Source organism: Halichoeres trimaculatus, unplaced genomic scaffold (genome assembly GCF_033239565.1).
Source record: "Halichoeres trimaculatus isolate MK-OKI-2021-1 unplaced genomic scaffold, fHalTri1.1 fHalTri1_scaffold_12, whole genome shotgun sequence".
In the NCBI taxonomy this organism is placed as follows: Eukaryota; Metazoa; Chordata; class Actinopteri; order Labriformes; family Labridae; genus Halichoeres; species Halichoeres trimaculatus.
Window position 1 is genome coordinate 21,826,367 of NW_027437190.1, and position 12,622 is coordinate 21,838,988.

General features: G+C 42.8%; 1 protein-coding gene across 3 annotated transcripts in view; it reads right to left on the reverse strand.

The window, feature by feature from the left end:
* Positions 1-12,622, reverse strand: part of grik5 (glutamate receptor, ionotropic, kainate 5) — a 93,261-nt gene that overhangs the window by 73,985 nt on the left and 6,654 nt on the right. Inside the window, exon 1 of one of the 3 annotated variants that reach the window (XM_074682649.1) lies at positions 111-129. The exons of the other annotated variants lie outside the window; for them this stretch is intronic. The gene's annotated coding sequence lies outside the window, so the exon portion shown is untranslated. Of the gene's footprint in view, positions 1-110; positions 130-12,622 lie in introns of those variants that run through there. 3 annotated transcript variants of the gene reach the window in all.

The following is a 12,622-nucleotide window of genomic DNA, read 5'->3' on the forward strand; positions in this document are numbered from 1 at the left end:
TTAAGCCTGTCACATCAACGTCATTAAAGTGATTCAACTACGGATATCAAATGTCACATATCAATTAATATTTAATGAGTTGAACGAGGGTGCAGAAACAGATAACGTACCTCATCCTACAGAATATTTGCACACTGCAGGGTTTGACGCTAGTGGTGGCAGGCATCTAGTTGGCAGCATTTCCCTACTGCAAACACAACAAAAAGAGACACCTGTCATTAGCACTTATAATGAGGTAATTTGGTTTCTAAGTAGCTTGTAGCGCCATGCCAGGAAAAGCCAAACACACACACACACTGTTAAAGCAGTATAAGTGTTAGCATGAGTTGAGAAAGTGCATCCTGGCCTTGGTTTTTGTACGACAACATTTATTTGACTGAAGCAACCAGAGCAGTTTTGACGTATGTCACGTTGAAATGATGAAAACACATCAGAAAATAACTGCTCTAATGTGCATGTTTATTTCTGTTTTGCTTAATTGTTTATGAAAGCGAGTGTCTGCACCAATGAGTGCATGCGTGAATATGTGTGTGCACGTTTGCTGTATCTGCGTTTGGATGTCGCCAAAGGAGCACACGATGCATGAAAAGGATTAACTGACTATTATGGAGGAGCTGTCAGATGCCTATAAGACCACAACACATTTCCCCTCCCGCTTTCCTTTAACCGATGTTGCTTAATCTTCACCCAGATCCGCCTCAGCAAGACTTAAGGGCTGTTACTGATTCCTCTAATGCTTTCAGAAGAACCCTACGCTCTGACATGGATTCAGTTAGCTAGAAAAAGAAAAAAAGGCACTCAAAGTGCACTGTCTAAATCACTGATGGCAAGGCTGTGAAAACTGAATATTTGGTCCTGAGTGATGTGGGGGAGGGTCGGTTATGCAGAGGGTTATTCATAACCAGCAGCCTTACATACTGGAGGCTATCAAACTCCAACGAGTGTATTAGCATTTCACCAGACTGGGTTTCTAATCACACCATGGCTTCACAGAGCTGCATGAGCTTAAAAGTTGCTAGTTCATTTTCTCAGCCTTGGGGGAACACCGGGTTAATATTCCACAAGCCTATAGATGAGTTATGATTTGAGTGGAGGTGCAAGGAGAATAATGTAGTTCGTGCTTCGTTGTTATCTGCAGTAATAGAAATGATCGTCTGTTTTATTATCAGCAGCTGAAACAAAAAGAACTCATCCCTACAAAATGACATTACAGTGAAACTTGGGATTATTCTAATGGTTTTCTTAATAAATGTGCAGATGAAGTCGCATCATTAGGAAGCTGACAGCCTAATTGGTGGGTAATTTAAAAATTGTGGGCAGAAAATAGAGAATACAGTGCAGAAGATGATCTCAGATGTTTTCATCTCTCCATAGCAACACTTAGTGCTTTGTGGAGTTTTTCTCTCCAATTATTGCCTCCGCTCTCCTCATCAGCGCACACAACCAGACAGAAGAAGGAGGCTAAAATGATAAGTGCCACTGGATGAACTTGTAGGTTTTCAGTGCAGTGAAATGATCACAGCCATGCTTCTTTTATCAGCATGGCCTCCTGGTCTCTAATGAGCCTCACACCTTCAGCAGAGCAAACATCGCCCATGTTTATTCATGACATGCCAATATGGACGACTTCAAAAGATCGTCCGGTTGGCTCTTTCAAAGGTGTCGCTCTCTTCCTCTTTCACTCACTCACTCTCTCTTCCCGAGTTACAGTAGCGCTCCTTTGGCCCTGCCTGCTGCACCTGTCTCCCTGCCAGGTTTGAGCTTTATTTACCGTAAAGCTTTCACAGAGATAAACACAGCAACTAAGAGACTACACACACCTACACACACAAACATGAGATTTGTGCACAAGCACGCTTCCCAGATTTTGGCGTATGATCAGAGCAAAACAAAACAAGGCTGTTCTGGGCTCGCCTGTTTGTTTGATTCCTGTCTTTCGTTTTGTCGATTGTTCTCGCTCACACACACCTTCGTCATTTGTCACCGGTCTCATTTCTGATTGCTTTCCTTCCATCCTCAATCTTCTCTCCCTGATGTTTGTATGTTCCCGTGAGAAAGCAGCGGCCTGAGCTGGAGGAGCTGGTCTGAGGAGGTGGGGGGTCAAGGGGAGGATAGGAGGAGAATTAGTCTTCACCCCGTCCTTCTTGACGGCTAATCAATGTGTTGGGTTTCCCCCTGTGGCAGTAGCCCCGGCAGCTTGAAAAGGTGAGCCCTACGGAGCTTTCCCCCCTCTTCACGAGGGCACAGAGGAAACCGGGCACCCTAAGTCTGGCAGATTAGCAAGCCACTGGAGGACTTACAACTTTCTGCTGAGCTATCGCTTCCTATCTCCTCCCCCCTACGCCTCCTCCTTCTCCTCTGCCTCAAACATCCCCTCACTAGAGAAGCCTCGGAGGATACGGTTCTACACACACACTTCCCTTTATTAGCATATTTCTGTATTTGGTTTTTTTTCTTCAAAATGGATTATTGTACAACAGTGTTTTAATATCAAAGCCTCAGTGGGAGAGTAAATCAGGTTGCTGTTGTAATGGTTTGGTCTCCCGTGGAAGGAGTCGTGCGTTTTCCCTGCTTCACAGCAAAACAGAGTGAGATGGATTCATGAAGAGAGCAAAGATGATGGCCCACAGGTAAGCATTTAGATGAATTACGCATGCACAAACACACGTACATGCACTGACACACAAACAATCAGACACATTACAATCATCCCAAAGGTACATTGATCTCTGCAGCAGCTTGGCCTAACAGGCCTTATTGCCAAAATGAAAACAAAGGCTGCATGTTCAATGCTGACACACACCATCAGTCACAGATAGCCTGCGGTCCCAATGATTACCTCCTGTATGTAAATCCATTGAGCAATAAGGCAGGTTATCCCCTTTTGAGACGCTGTTGTTATTATCGTGGACAGGATATCACCAGCAAGTGCCACCGGCCAACTGCCGGCGACTGATTACGTCCCATTGAGACTTGATGGCCAAATTGGAAAATGGTGATATCAAAAGCTGGGGTTACGCAAATCTTCTGTGCAAATTATGGCTGTGTGCTTTGTCCTCATTTGCCTGAGTGGGCAAGGGGCAGTAAACAATAAGTCTTCACTGAGGGGATAACATATAACTGCTAATAAGCTACCTGGTGTATATTTGGATTTCCACCAGGGTACAAACAGATTAAAAATATTATACTCCGATTTATTATGCAGATCATAAATAATTAAAACCATTTAAGCTGCTGTGTGTGCTGGGAAAGGGGTCGATTGTAGTTCTGACACAGCGTATTATTAACAGACGCTGCTGTTTGTCTCAGCTGTGAAAGGCCGGGGTTATTGGGGGATTTTTTCCAGCTAGCTGTTTCATTTTCTAAACACAGTTCGAGTGAAGCTGCTTGGTTTAGCCTGCTAATGAATGAAATCAAAGCTATCGAGATAGCTGATACTTTTTTGTTATAAGAAAGGAAGAATTTTAAAAAATCTGGAAGAAGTGTTGGCAATAATTAGATATTTCTAATGTGTCACTGGTGTCAGTGATGACATCGTAATTTAAAAGTTAAAAGACGTCTTTGTGTTGCTGTTTTAACACCTTTCAGTTCTCTGTTTTGGCTTCAGTGTTTGATTCAAAAAGCAGAAAGAAACTTTTTCCTTTTTTACAAAAAGACATTAAACCTAATAGCACACCATCTGCACATCATCAAACACCAAACAGACAAATTAGAGACTAACTGATGAACATAATGAAGAGTTTAGCTGAAATTTCCCAAAGAGGCAGGGCTAAAGGGGTTATGTAAGAATGTAACATTCATCAGATGACCGGGTTATTCAGATTAAATCATAACATTTAGAAACCTGGTAGTCCTAATATTTTAAGCCTGCACTAAACACAAAGGCTATGGGCCTGTAAGACCTTCCCATGTGTAGCCTGTAATCTTCTGTGCTCCCCAACATTAACGCTTCCATGCTTGTATGAAATGCATCAATTCTGGCATTTCCATCCAAGCACCCGTCGTGACTTTGGCATAGTGAACCAATTATTTCACTAACTGACTTTAAAGGAATTATTAACTCACCAGAGCGGCACAATACAGCCATCATCTTGGTAACTTCAAAGATAACTCATCTTGACACAAACAGGGAAAATGTGGATGCAACATTTTTGTGGCACATGATGGAATGGTGTGAACAGCAATGCTGAAAACTGACTACGCCAGTCACTAATGCACAAACACACATACTATATGCTTATTCTCACACATGAAAAAACAGAAGCAGCTCAACAATCCTCTGGTGTTAAAAACACAGCTAATCGAGCAGACATAGAGCATTTCTTTTCATGTGCCTGTAGCATCTCTGTGTTTGCTGAAAGTGAAAAATACTAGCAAGAATTGGAAAGACAAAAAAAGCAGAAGATGAATTACTGGAGATCTTGACTTTGATTCTTAAGCAAGTGAATGGCTCAAGAGAGCTTGAAATAAGTGGACAAAGAACTCGTTGGATTACATCAAGTAGCACTGAACCTGAGACAAAACCTCTTTTTCATTTTAACTGAGCCCCAAGGATGATGAGCTGCTATTGTTTAGATTATAGAAAAGCAAAAGTATCACACACAGGAAGGTGTCAGATCAGCTGAGAGCTGCTTCGCTTTGCTGAAGCGCGCTTTTCATTTTTTTGACAAGCACACCTCCGTATGAGCTGAATTATAGTCACATTCCCTTCTCTTCTTGTCTGGATTTACAGGCTACCATTTCATATCCAAGCTAATCTAAGAGTTATACCCCAAAAGGCAATGATGCAGATAATATCTTTCTATTTCATGACACTTCTGTGTATATGGTTGCAGCAGGGAGCAGTGGAGGGGGGTCGCCATTGCAGCCAAGTTTTGACTCAGCGGAAAATGTGCTGGCAAATCCTTCCTCCGACCCTCTACACTGTATGTGAGTGGAAATCTGAAGTCCATAAACCACAGAAAACGTTAATTTTTCACATCTGTTGTTTGGTTTTGTACAGTTATAATGATGTTATAGAAGCCTATTTGAAGTGTTATGTTTCATTGTGTCAATTAAATATTCAGCAGTTTTAAATCAGGCAGTAGCCCATAATCAACTGCTGCATCACCATTTGGACCGAGGCAGCTGAGCTGGAACTGACTCGCATGTTAATACCTCTGATTGGAGGCGCTGATTACAGGCTCTTGACTCACAATCTCAAAATACCAGTGTTGTGGAAACAATTAGACACGGGGCAAAAATTGGAATTGGTGATGAAGGATACAACTTTCTGTTAAATGGATTAAAATATTACAGATTTCACAGTGGATGAGGCATCTGCTGGAGTCTGACATCTGCCCAGGTAGATAATGCCATAATGAGACGGATTTAAAGCAAAGCAATATTTTTATACAGAAATCAGGGATGAAAATTCTGACTTCATTTACATCCAGAGCACGGCATGAAGGTTTTTGACTGACAATATTGTGTGATAAAATGCTGTCTCATGCTTTGTGGAAATCTGGTAACAAAAAATGCCAATGGGATGATTTGTATAGGCATCTAGAGATACTGCTGTAGAGTGGGACACAATATATAACACTACTATAACTACAGCTGAAAATACGTCAGATGTGGTTCTCACTAGGGATGGACGAGTACTGCTATCGGTATAGGGTATCAGCTGATACTCAAGGTAAGAAAATCTTACGTTAAGTAGGTCCTCCTAACCAGTAGTTGGCGCTAGGTAGTAGTACATAGTAGCGGTTCAACACTACAGCAGAAGTGCATCAGGTCCTGCCCAGACAACATGAATTTACTAGGGAGAGTGAACAGTTAAACTGTTTTATCTTGCACCTGTTAATTTCAAAAATACTAAAACTGTGACAGTTGTCAGTTTTATTTTTCAAATTTGTTACTTTATTAAAACAAATTGTAAACTCAGGGAGAGTTGTTCCTGTTTTATTTTGGACTTTATGTCTTTGTTCAAAATGATCTGTCAATGTTAAAGGTCCCATATTATGCAAAAGTCATTTTATTCAGTCTTTTAGTGAAAATTGTGAGTCTTTGGCTTTCCTCCCAGCCCACAAAATGTGATATTTAATGACAAAACCTGTACTAAGTAGTGCTTGTGAATGTAAAATCCTGACCAAAAACGAGCTGTTTGGAATTTCCGACATTTGCCAACATCAGCGATTCCTTTTTTTGACCAATCAGGAGCAAGTCTGACCTGATTGGTCCACCGGAGCAGATACCCCCGAACCCCCGCCCCACCGCTGCCACATAGTTCCCATCTTCTTCCCATCTCGGAAGAAGACTAAGTGGCTAGAGTTCATTTATGAGGGAAATGTGCCAGCTACACTCAGTAAAACTGTGCATGTGTGTGCTAGTCACTTCACGGCCGACTGCTTTTCCAACTTTGGACAGAACAACAGAGGGCTAGTGAATAGACTGGTCCTGAATACAGGCGCATTACCAACCATCCGTCAACAAACCTCGGACCCTGGAAACGTGAGTATTTTAAATGCTGTGTGCTGTGGAGCAGATGAAAGAGCTTTTCCTCAGTGTCCCCCCTGTCTCCGTGTTAGCTACAGGATGCTAACTTTAGCTGCGGTTAGCCTGAAATGTTACGGTGAACGAGCTTCGCTGTTTTCTAAGCATTGTGCACTCTGAGCTCACAGTGACACGGAAGAGCAGGGTGGTATCAGCGGTGGGTCATTTACATATGAAGGTCACGCCCACTAAATCAGAGCGTTCTGAACAGAGGGGCTATGAGAGCCTGGAAACAATGCTGCTGTGCTTGATTTATTGGCTTTTTGTTACTACCATTTCATGAAGACATCAATGATCCATATTAAACTGCAGAGAAGGAGGATGATATGGGACCTTTGAATTAAACTTTATCAAAAGTACTAGTGGTATCGGTACTCGGCATCGGTGAACACCCAAGAGGGAGTACTCATACTGGTATCAAACTTCCCTAATTCTTATGACACTAAAGTTATAAAAAGGTATGTTCAGCTGTGACTCATTTTCTAGTCTTTTAAACAGAATTTGGATCACATCAGAAGGTTAGAAAAAGCATTCGAAAAAAAAAAAAAAAATTAAGAAAAATGTTGGGGCTACAGACTCATATTACAGTAGTGTCTGTGGTTAAAACCGTGACAAACTGGCTTGGGTAGTGTGGCCAACATTAGAAGATCTAATATCTCCAGTCTGACATCTAAGTGCCTCTGTTTCCTCAAATCGCCCTGGTTGAGGGTTTATGTGGCAGTTTAATCAGACGCAGCCTAAATACACTTTTTCTCAATTTTCTAGATAAAAATAGCCAAATTTCACCTGCCAGCACTTTGAGATGCCATCTGTCATCTGTGCTGTTTACATCCAGGGATCCAGGTAATAGAGCAGAATATCATAATGGCAGCAGCCGTAAACCAGCTACAGCCTGGCTAGTAGCAGGTGCTGCAGTCCAGCCTGGACACTATTTGTTAAACAGATGAGCAATATCCTGAGGATGACATGCATGTAATCATTGAGTCGACTAACCCCACACACCCCTAACTTTTAACATTTAGCATTTTATGGCTGTCAAAACTTTGAAGGTCAAGTTTCAGAGCGGGCAGTTAACCCTAATCTTTGCTCTTTAGAAGTATGCAGGAGAGATCATCACCTCTGTCAAGGCACAAATTTGAGGTCTACTTTTTCTGATCTAGGTCTCGCTTGGTGTTCTTTGAGTCTAGCCGTGCTGATCTGAGCACTACCTTTGAGTACTAATGATTGGATTCAGAGGGCAGTGATACCTGTAGATAACGTGATGAGTGTCATTATTTCGCTGTCAGGCGCACTGCGGCTCAGCAGAGGCCTCAGTGAAACATTAAAATGTAAAATAGACTCACTAGACCACGGCTGACATTAGCAGTACCTGAATGACTTGAGAAGATTTTTTTTCCCCACAAAGGCTTTTATATAGAAAAGTGGCAGAAAGGATCAACAGAATTAAACTACTTTAGCTTATATTGTAATAAAAGACATTCCCCTTCCGCTGTCTGTTTGGCATTTCACATGCGATGACTAAAAGACTCTTAGAGCAAAAATTCATATCACCCTAATTTACAATCACTTAGTCTTTTCAGACTAACATAATGGAATCTATGATCAGAACATCCACCCTGATAATAAATCCTCACTATCCTATCTCAAAATAAAATAACAGTCAAATTAATCCACTTTTCCTTATTTTGCAGCATGACCCCCTCAGGGGTCTGCAGACAGGTTTGATCAGTGATTGCAGTGTGACAACCCCTGCTGAGACTCGATTTTCTAGCTGCAGGCTTTGTCTGCTTCATCACTGATTAGATGAAGAGGTGCGCTCTTTCACTCTGAAATGTATCCTCTGATCTTCTGATACATGGACTGACACCACTTGACAGATAAAAAATGGTTACAAGCATGAAGCTGGCAGAGGTTTGAGTGAAGAAATGTGTAAACAGCGTAGTAAAACACAGCTCTGTTTGAAGTTTGGAAACAATTATACTTTCAGAGTGGAGAAAAACTATTTTAATGTTCAGCATTAAAAGTATTGACTCTCTGCCTGGCCTAATTAGAAAAGAGTTTTCTGCTCTGTTTTAATTATTTTATCCTGTGATTTAATGTTAATTCTGCCTGCAAACCAGTCTTCCCTTGTGGTGCAATAAAGGCTGCAATTCACTGACTACAACAAGCAAACGAGGCACGCTGGACCAACCACAGCTGAAGCTTGAAACATGATGAGCACGGTGACATAAGCAAAACCCTCTGGTAAGAAAACAAGAAATTGACATAGACTTAATGAGCAGTCATGCCACCATGAAAACAACACGCAACAGTACCCAGAATTCCTTTCGCCAGCCTTGCCATATTCTCCCAGGGTCTGGTCCCGAAATGACCTCAAATCAAGCCCATCAGCCTTTGTCACTTGTCACACTGACACAAGGCAGTGGCGATGTAGCGCTGAAACATTATAGCTGTGACTCTCTGAGCCTCAGCCGACTGACTGAGCTGACTGATTAGGACGCAGCAGGTCACCTGAGCCTCACACCGCATTACAATTATACTGATAGAATACTGACCTTTTCTGCTAATGCTAATGCAGGACAGTGTCGTCCTGGGAGTATCTACTGGAGCACTAAATAACCAGAAATACACAAAGCAACTACAGTAGCAGTGAACAAACGCTCACACTTCCACCCGCCTCACACACATTATACACATTGCTTTTATCTTTTTGCAATCCAATCTTAATGACTCCATTAACAGAGAGGCCATTAGCGGCATTCACTTTATGGCCAGCCAAACAGCCCAGCCGGGAGCACATTACTGAAAGGGCATGTGTGTCCTAATGTCCACTTCTTGTCGTCGTCGTCCTCTCTCTTTCTCTCTCACACACACACACAGACACACACACAGAGACACACACACACTCAATCCTTTCCCCCAAGGCCAGCGAGCCTGAAGCAGGCAGGAGTGGACGAACGACTAAGCAAACAGGGCCATTTTTTGTGCTCCATTAGGCAATGAGGAGCAAAGGTTTAGTGCAAGGCTGCAGTGCCTCGCGCTGGTGGTCAAGCGGAGGAAGATTGAAGGCAGAGGAAGCTGAAGTGCTGCTCCGTGTTAGAAGAGATCTCATATCCCAAATTAGCTCGCTTTGGAGCAAGAGCTGAAAGAGATACTTCAGGGGTGACCCGCCACGCAAGAGGCACCAGTGAGTATGATTGCAGAAGCCAATCACAGTCAACAAAATGATGACTTCAGTGTTGAAGTAAACCAATTACCCACGCCTGTTAAGACACTAGAAATCTATTCCAACCATCTTCAAACATGAGGATGAATTTAGATCTGGAAATATTTTGGGGCCTGTCTAAATCTTTACTCAGACAACTTCAATCTTCACCAGGGACTAGGAAACAGTATTTTTCAGTGTATTCATTTTATCAATCTAAAAATACCAAGCCAAAAAGAGTCCAATAGTAATGCACTATCAAAAAAATATATATAAAATCCATACTAGAAATGTACATAAACGCAATCTTCAAAGGAAAAAAATGACATTTGCAAAGGCTCAGAACAGAAATATATAAAACACAGTTTCTGTTTAGCTCTCCTCACACTCCACTTTCACGAGAAGACTATCGTATCCCCTCTATACATCACAACACAGTTAGAGAAGTAACAGCTGCTGACCACCTTTGAAGAAAGAACAGCTGTTGCTACTAAAGAACTGTACAGTGATTAATGAGGCAAAAGATCTGAAAATGTGTTTCACCTTAACAACAAAACGAGCGAGAAATCATCAAGCAATGATATTGTCAACTAGCTCGCCAAAAAGCAGAACCAGCAAATAAGAATCTAACCCAGCGATTAGACAGCGTAACCCTCAGGGACGAGGGGATCGCTGATCTGAAAGGACCTGACTTGTGCAAACAGGGGAGACAGTTAGCTCGATGTGAAAATCATCTGATGAACCATGTGACTTTCTGCCACAATTTAGACCAAGTGAAGTGAAATGATTGTACATTACGCTTTGCCGCCACACAGCACTGCTGCTGTTACAAGCGATAAGAAACAGAGACCAAATGGCACAAGAGCACTCCTGTTAATTTGGCACATCATCTTTGTATTGCCTTTCTGTTTCTGCATGTCTGGTCACGCAGAGCAGAGGGCATGTGATTCAACATGGATGCTTTTTGACCGGAGATGTACTGGTTCTGCACAGTGACTCATACAGTTATTTTGTGGCTATGGGGCTCAGCTGGGGGACGGCCAAGGGTCAGAGTTCATGTGTTGTCAGTGCAGCAGTACACTCCCTGACATGTACGTGAAGCATCCACTAGCTGACAAATGTGCTGCACAGAAACAGAAACCGAAATGGATGGTTGCCAACTTGCAGTAGTTTGAGGCTGTTTTAAGCTGCATGTTTGTGATGTGTGTCATATTTCATTGATTTCGTTTTGTACCCTCCGCTCTGGTTTATTTATTTTTATACTATACTATCAGATGCTTTCTGCTCTAAGCTAGGCTTAAGCTCTGCAGGCAAATGGGTGCTCCTGCTGAGAGGAGAGAGGAGATGCTTCATATCTCAGAGGAGGGGGTTTGAGCCCAGACTTACCCTGATATTATCTAACTATTCTGGGATCAGTGGGTTTCAGAAGGTTGTACTTTACTTCCGCTGAGCAGGACTGGACAGCAGCTTCTGCTGCTTGCTTGTTTTTCCTCCCTCCCGAGGGGGTGGTAGACCATTTATCAGCAACCAGGAGAACATGTATCGATGTGCAACACAGCCAGGGAATTCAGCTTTTATTACACTTTAAACTGCAAGGTCAACTTGGCAGGAATCTGTGTCAAAGCTGTCAAGCGTGGAAAACATGAAACAAATAGCCCACGCGGAGGATGTGGTGTAAAACATCAAGATAAGGGGCAGACATCTCAACATAAAAGTGTGGTTTATGTTTGCACATGTGGGATCAGGTTGTAATATACAAAGACGCCCCCCTCTTTATGTTTTTTCCTTTGTCCTTTTATGGGTAAGAGTGATGCATTAACAGCTGAAAGAGATAAGCTGAGTCAGAATTTATGCCCCATAATTGGACAGAATGACAGCCTACCCCCCGTTTGATCCATCCCTTCTTATTGTTTGCCCAAGAATCCTTTGTTTACAACCACTTTTCTTATGAAGCGTCACACCAGAGCTTGTGCTTTTACTCAGCAGAAAGCAGAGAAGCCATGTTGTTAAGCATGGGCCCTTTGACAGTGTAATGTTGTCACTTCTGTCATGCCTTTGATGCCATCATATGCCACTCCTCCTCCTCCCCTCCTCTCAGGCTCTTGTGACAGTGACAAAGGGGATCGGCAGCAGCGTGTTATCAGTGTGCAGCTGCAGTAATCGTATTATTTAGTAATCTTAATTCTGAGAGGCTGACCAACAGTGTGAACAAAGCGGGGCCTTTACTAAGCCCATCAGAGTGCTCCCATGGAGCAGAGGTCTTTTCCTGCTCCACAGCCCCTCCAGGCCCACGCACTCCCATCTCGCTCTCTCTTTCTCACCCTCCCTCCCTTCTCTGTGTGTCCCCCTCTCTGTTGCTTTATGTCATCTCTCTCATTCCTCTTCTCCCATCTCCAGAATGCTTTTCATTCTCTCACTTTTCCCCTTTCTTTTCCTCTCCCCTTTTTTTCACTCTCCCAATCTTCTCTGTCTCTGTAACGCTCTGAGCTGGGAGTTTGTGTAATGGCGTTATTCACAGTTCATTGGTCTGTTTGAAGGGACTATCTTGATTGAGCGTCTCCCGGTACAGGGCCTGGTGACTGTGGGAGTGTATAAAGATGTGGATGTGTCCGCTGAGATAGATGGGCTCAGTAATATGCAGGACACTGCAGAGGCTGGGTCTCAGGATTGGGGTTCTTCCAAGGCAACACATAGGGAGATAAAAGGAGGCTGAATGATATGCAGCCGGGGTAAAACGCTCAGGGCATTAAGACTTAAAATGGAGGCAACAAAGAAGTTGTCAGGGAACCAGAGTCATTCTCATTAGTTGGTTCACCCTTCAGTTTTACCCCTTTCTACCATCAAGCCCCCCATAATGAATGCCAGTACACTGACACAGAGGCA